Here is a 6,872-nt window from a genome sequence, read left to right on the forward strand (position 1 = left end):
CCTGATCTCCAGGGTTTGTAACATTGCTACTGTTTTTCCTCACTCCCCACCAGATCTTGAACTGCATGATTTCATGTTTGCTACTAACCAGGCTGCAAGTTATTACCCAGACATATCTGGCCTAACTAGTTCTTTCTGTGACTGTCTCCAGCTGTGCAGCATCCTTGGTTGTCCTAACCAGTACCTGTGTTGGGAATTTGCCCCTGAAAACCATCAGAAATCTTACGACTGATTGGGTCTCATTGTTGCCCATCCCACAGATGCTGGGTGTTCCGGTCTCCCATGAGAACCAGGATCTGTGACCAGAAACATCCTTGAGTTTTTAAAAGAAATTGCTGTCCACTTCTTTACCCTGATCAGGGGGTCTGTAACAACAGCCCAACACAATGCCTCCCTTACTGGCCTCTCCTCTGTTCCTGACCTACAGGCCCTCCAACAGCCAGATATTCATCTCCTTAAGAGACCTCCATACAGCCAAGCTGCTCCTTCACACAGAGGGCAACCCCTCCTGTTGGCAAGCATTCCCTTGCCCTACTTTGTTCGGTAGATCCCATCTGCCCCTAGCAGTACTCAAACCTCTGAACATATCCTGTGTTTTTAAACCCCAAATCTCTGTTGATGATACCAGTTACACAAGTAGGCATTGATTTGCAGAACCATCTGCTCCTTCACACTCATTTCCCCTTCACCACAGAGACCAAGGAAACACCACCTGGGCTCCCTTGCCCTTTACCCTCATGCCTGGAGCCATGTAGTTACTCCTGACTACCTGTTAACAAAGTAAACAATCTATTTCACTGTTGAAATTGGATCCTTACATTTCAAATATTACTTGAGTCTAAGATTCTCTTAAATATTAAATAGTTTCAAGACTTTAAATAATTTTCTATTTTCTATCCAAATTTGATCAAATATCTGACCTCTGAAAATCAATTACTTAGAAGTAGATAAAATCATAGAAATTCTTTGAACTTAGATCACTACATTCATCTTGCATCACTAGTATTTCTTAATAAATTTCTTCTGGTGAATCTTAGTATTTCAGCTATCCTTGTAAATTTCAGACTGGAAAAAAGAACTGTGTATATATCTTTATATACCTATAGATTTTTTCAGTTATTTGTAGAATGCTGTCTTTTGGTTTTGGTCTCATAAAGTAGAGAAAACTGACCATCCTTCTCATAAGAAATGACCTTTCTGTTGCAGAAATGCCTGGTCCTTCAAAAATCTAGGAGAAAACATCTGCCATGGTTAAGTCTATTCAAAAGGGATGTTAAATGTAGATAATTTCTGTTACTGGATCTTGAACTTCAGGTTCCATGCAATGCAAAGGACTTCTCAAAGAAACCCTGAACTCCTTGTGACTTAACACTTCATATTTTCTGCCTTAAAATACAGTTTCCAGTGGGAATAATTTATTACAAATTAATTCTATGATTTCACAACACTTCTGCAGTGCCATTTAGTACTGTCTTTGATTCCCATTAACTGCAGTAATGAGAGGGATTTCTTACAACAGTATTTGTTCTTAGTATTTTAGCTCTTTTCTCTAATTACCCGTTCTGTTAAAATGGCTGCATTCTCAAGTCTAGCAAAAATTTCACAAGCATTCATTGTCTGCACAAGTGGAATGAAATCACAGCTATAAAATGCCAGTTGATTGTACAGCTTTGAATGAAACATTATTCTTATTTTGCATCCTTATTGCAAATTTCTTTTATTTTCTGTTCTGAAGTATGCAGAGCAGCTTTTTTTTTCCCAGTACTTATACAGAATATTTGATATGAGCTCCAAGTTACGAAATGACCATTTATGTCTGTAGATTGTAAGTTTACAAAACCATATGGCAAAAAGTTAGCAAACCAACAAGGGTGCCTTAGCAGAGAACAGAATATGTATTTGTGTGTAAAATATTATTTGATATTAGTATAAGGGGGATGAGAAATATAAGATACAAGGGCTAAAAAAGAGTGGTGTGCATTTACAATCTCATCACTTCATGCAGAAATACATACTGATCCACCCAGCAGTAACAGGAGGATAAAGTCCCTACTTTTTCTGTGGTAGAACTCTTGCCTATGGAAGGCTACAAACAGATTTCACAATTTAGAAATATATTCAGCATTAGGAACAGTCTGAATTGCATAAAAGTATATAATGGTGCTCTCTGCCCAGAAAAAGAAAAGTTTAGCTATGACTCTGTGTATATGGCACTTATAATCAAAGACCTATGCATCTCGCCTGGCCCCTTTGCAAGCAAGCGAAAAGAATGCAGTGATGGGGCAAAAAAATTCATTGCCAGTCACTTTTTCTTACACATAGTTCATCTGTTGATCTAAAATCTGTGCTCCTTGATCTCCAGAAGAGCAGTAACACACTGGGCCTATCTCAAACTTATCTGGATGGAGGAGATAAGAAATTCTTGTGCAGAGAGAGAAAAGATCAGAGAGAGAAACAACCTGCCTGATTGTGAGGAGACTGTGCAAGCAAGAAGGAAAAGTTTGCTTTTCTTTCAGGGCAGAAAGGACCATCTTTGCTTTGGGAGCACCTTGTGCCTCACCCCTGCTAGCACGTTCCCAGTAGCAATCCTGTTTTTAACACTGTGAACAAAATTTAACTTTAAAGTACTGTTGTATCCCCAAAGTTCAGCAATAATAATGCTCTCTGCTTTTAGGTGAGGGACTCCTGAGGTAGTTTGTGATAAACTATAGCTTCCCTCATAGAGCCAGTGTACTCTAGTATCCAGACTTGGAGCTCAGACACTACCCCTAGCCACCCATCTGTCCTCACCTCCCAGGAGCTACCCTGGAGTCCAAAAAGCAGTTTTATAGCAGATTTGCTTCATTTTAATGGACATATTTCTAACAGCCAGCAATCTTGGAAAAAGTTGCCTTTGCCCTCTGTGCTTTCAAAGGAGTAATTTTTCTTGAGTGGAATTGCCTGTGAAATCTTAATATGTGAGCTTTATGAAAAGCTAACTTAAAATGCAATTACTAGATGCAGCACAGGATTGCTATAAATAGGCAAAGCAGAAAATATCTGGGATCCAGCAGCTCCTTTTGAATGAGAAAGCACCAATCCCAAGCTGTAGCTCTAATTTTAGTAGTCTTTGTTAGTGTACACTAAATCCTACCTCCCAGAAGGAAGAAAGAAACCCAGAATCTCCTCATCCACCACTTTTCAAGCAGGCACCTGTAGGAGATACTTATCTTTAAGCCCTCACACTGCCTCCTGCTTGCTCGAATCAGAGAGAAGTGAGCTGAGCCTCTGAAGCTGACGATGCCCCTGAGCTCGGTCCTGCCTAAATAATGGACATATAGATGATGAACTAAACCATATAATGTGTTATATATTTAAAAACTCTCCACAGTTACTTGCTTGTAAGCCCAGCCCCCTTCTAATGAACTAATATAAAATTTAACAGAAATTCTAGTTCAGAAGAAATTTGTATTTACTAATGTTTGTCTTAGGCATTTGTGTATGCATGCAGAACTTTCAGCTTATTTGACATTACATTCCTTACTCATTTAATCCTCATTCAAATGAAGTTGCTGGGAAAAAGAAAATAAAAAAAAAAAAAAAAGAAAACCCTAAACTGCTCTGGTTACAGAAATGGGTGTATCTTGGGAAGTTCAGCTGGATCAATTTATTTTGAGGGAATAGATAAAAGGAAAGTCTCAAACTTCAACTGAATTTCTTCTTAATTGCAGAATACAAATTTTACTATAAATAATGAACTCTTTATATTGCCATATATGCATATAATGTATGTATATCAACTCTTTATGTTAAACTCACAGGCATGTCTTGGAAAACCACTCATAAAATATGAGAGTTTCGGTGATGCCCCCTCACTGAAGGACCCAGATCACTCAAAGTATTCATTTCTCTTTAGTATAGCACATGAATAAAATTCTGATTTCTTTTTGTATTTACCAAATTGAGCACAATCCCCCTCCCCAATTAAAATACTGATTGTATAGGTTAATCAGGTATTAAGAAGTTAAAAGTGTTGGAGGGGGGCATTATTTTGATTGAAGAAAACTTCCCTAAGAAGTGTTAGCTGTGCTTAAAAGTGAGTGCAGAAATAGGCATAAATAAATTTGTCTAAAAAATGGCTGCTGTTGGAAGAGTTATCTCAAGAGAACCACACTAGGGCAGGAAACATTCAATAAGCTTTTAACGCCCTTTGTATTTTAAGAGATTTACTTTTGAGACTGAGGGATAAATTATCAGTCTTTTGGGACTCACCCTCTTTTGAGTGTTAGTTCAACAACAGTCATATCTGGAAGCAGAATAATTTTCTCTCCTGTTGTCCCTTAGTGACAGCTGTAAATGTTTACTTAGAGAGGCAAATAAATTTGGGTATCCATCTGAAACTGCAGAATAAAAGGAAAACAGAAACTGGGGACCACTCATTCAGAGTAAGGGAGGAGAAGGGCCAAAGAATCACTCTTCCCTGTCTTTCTGTACCTATCTGGCCAGCCCTGGGGGTAAACAGCATGTATCTCTTTCACATTGTCTGAGTCCTTCCTAAGTACCCTCTAAAAATTGCAGAATTGTTTCTTTTTGCCTTTTTTCCTTAGCTGCACACAACCCTCACTAGCTGTGGCTAAAAATATGTCTTGAAACTTGCCAAACAGATGTTGGAAGAGACTATTTCCCTATTTCATTTAATTTTATTTGCAAAGGGAATCTACTTCCAAATAAAACACAAGGTAGCTGCACCAGAACACCAAAGCAGCTTCCTCAGAGTAGTCTGAACATTTGAAGTGAAACTTGCCCTGATGTATTTGGAACCCAGCTTTGCCCTGTTCTTTGTTTCTTTGTTATTTGTCATCTTCTCAGGTCCGAGTCAAGGAAATGGGCAGATTGACCAGGCAATTGGGATCTCCACACTGCTGTGACACTGAAAAGCCTGCAAATATCAGAGTCCTTTGGCTTCATGGCATCCTGGCACTGCCTTACAGCCTTGACATGAGACTTCGTGGACCCATATTTCTACTCTGATAAATGAAAACTGTCTCTTTGCTGTTCACATGGGATACAACAATGTTGACATAATGACTCTGTATATGCTGCAATGGAATGGACAAATGAGATTTTGGGATTTCAAGTGTCTTAAAATATTTGTTGAACAGTGCAAACATTAACAGCTTTTATGAAGTTCTGCCTCGGGATCAGTTGCAGAATGTCATAGCTGACTCAGAAATGCAGGATTGTAATGGCATGTTATAAACCCATCATGTTGTTTGCATATTTAGAGAATATTGACCCTAAAGCCTTTTAATTACAATTGAGATAACAAAACGGATGTTTAAAAGCATGTTTTCTGTGAAAATAGACTCCAGATTAGATTTAGGACTCAGTAAACTCCAAATGAAATCTTTAAGCCCAGAACTGTTACATTTAAGATCAATAAATGTTTGAGGCCTGTAAAGTATGTGTGATTCTTGCCCCTGAAAATCTGAAAAATGTCCTGTTTCTCAGAGGGCTAGAAGTGTGTTTAGGATTAGCTGTTGAAAACATCTATTTTTTTTTGCAAAATAAAGATGTGAATGTAGGCTGACACTGAATAAATCCACTGTGCATGCATTGAAACCAACCTGCAAAAGATCTGATGTTGTTGTTGTTGTTTGTTTTCACTGTTGTAGGTTCTGTTCTGTTTGCGCTGCCAGCACTTCAGTGTGAGAACCAAACCCCTCCCAACAGCCCTCCAAACGATCAGGCTAGCATATGCCAAGTGCAACTGGAGCTTCTCAGCCAGGAACCCCATTGTGAAAGACAGGCATCGTACAGGGATGTAAATAAAACAGCATACTTGTTCTAAAAATCTTGCAGTAAGGAATTATTTAAAATTTCAGTTTAACTCCCTGTAGTCACCGCCAGGTTCCATTTTACTGCAACATCTGCTGAGCATTAGGGTCTGAGCAGTTCTGAAATTGGTTGTTCCTTCCTACCTATGTGCTTTCCCTTCTTTTTTCCTTTTTGACAGTTCCAACCCTGGTAGTTTCTAATCTGGCCCCAAACCATAAGCTGGAGGAGAGAGGGGAAAGAAAGTGGAGGGAAAGTGGAGGGTGCCTATCCCTCTACACCTAAAGAAAAGCAATTGGGGATGAATTTAGAATATACAGCTAATTTATAGGCTTCTGAAACGAGTGAGATAAACCTCCCTACAGAACTCAAATGTTAATTTGATTTCTCTGTACCATATGCTCACAAAATTTGTCCGTGATCATTTGTATAGGGGTTAAGGGCATCCTGGTTTTTTTCCCGCCATTTGTGTCACTCCCTAATACTCTCTGTTGATTTGTAAAACAAGGATTCAGATTTGAGAAATTATTTCTACGCCTAGTTAATTTGTTTTGCATCTATTTTTCTGTGTTATTACTGCATTTCGTTCTTTGAAATCCTGATAATTTATTTTGTGAATAGCTGGTACAGAGACAAAAAAAAAGAGGAAAAGCAGCTTAAACCAGATCTTTGTGCTGCTTTTAGTCTGCTGTAGTTCATTTGTGGAGCTTCCTGCCTACGAAACTTGATAAATTGCATCATTCCTTAGATGATAGCAGCGCCCGGCTAGCTCAGTCGGTAGAGCATGGGACTCTTAATCCCAGGGTCGTGGGTTCGAGCCCCACGTTGGGCGCATAACTTTTTAAGAGAAGGATTTAGGAGTGTTGACAGATGAGAAGCTCAACATGAGCCGGCAGTGAGCTCATGCAGCCCAGAAGGCCAACCGCATCCTGGGACATATCAAGAGAAGTGTGGTCAGCAGACCAAGAGACGTGATTCTCCCCCTTTACTCCACTCTTGTGAGACGCCACCTCGAATACTGCGTCCAGTTCTGGTGTCCCCACCATAAGAGGGACATA

The 6,872-nt window shown here is 39.2% G+C and overlaps 1 non-coding gene across 1 annotated transcript; it reads left to right on the forward strand.

Annotated features, from left to right (window-relative positions):
* Positions 1-6,573: 6,573 nt before the first annotated feature.
* TRNAK-CUU lies at positions 6,574-6,646 on the forward strand. The gene has a single exon. It is a non-coding gene; the product is annotated as a tRNA-Lys (tRNA).
* The last annotated feature ends 226 nt before the right edge of the window (positions 6,647-6,872 follow it).

The sequence above is a fragment of the Apaloderma vittatum genome, unplaced genomic scaffold (genome assembly GCF_000703405.1).
Source record: "Apaloderma vittatum isolate BGI_N311 unplaced genomic scaffold, ASM70340v1 scaffold2830, whole genome shotgun sequence".
Classification (NCBI taxonomy): domain Eukaryota; kingdom Metazoa; phylum Chordata; class Aves; order Trogoniformes; family Trogonidae; genus Apaloderma; species Apaloderma vittatum.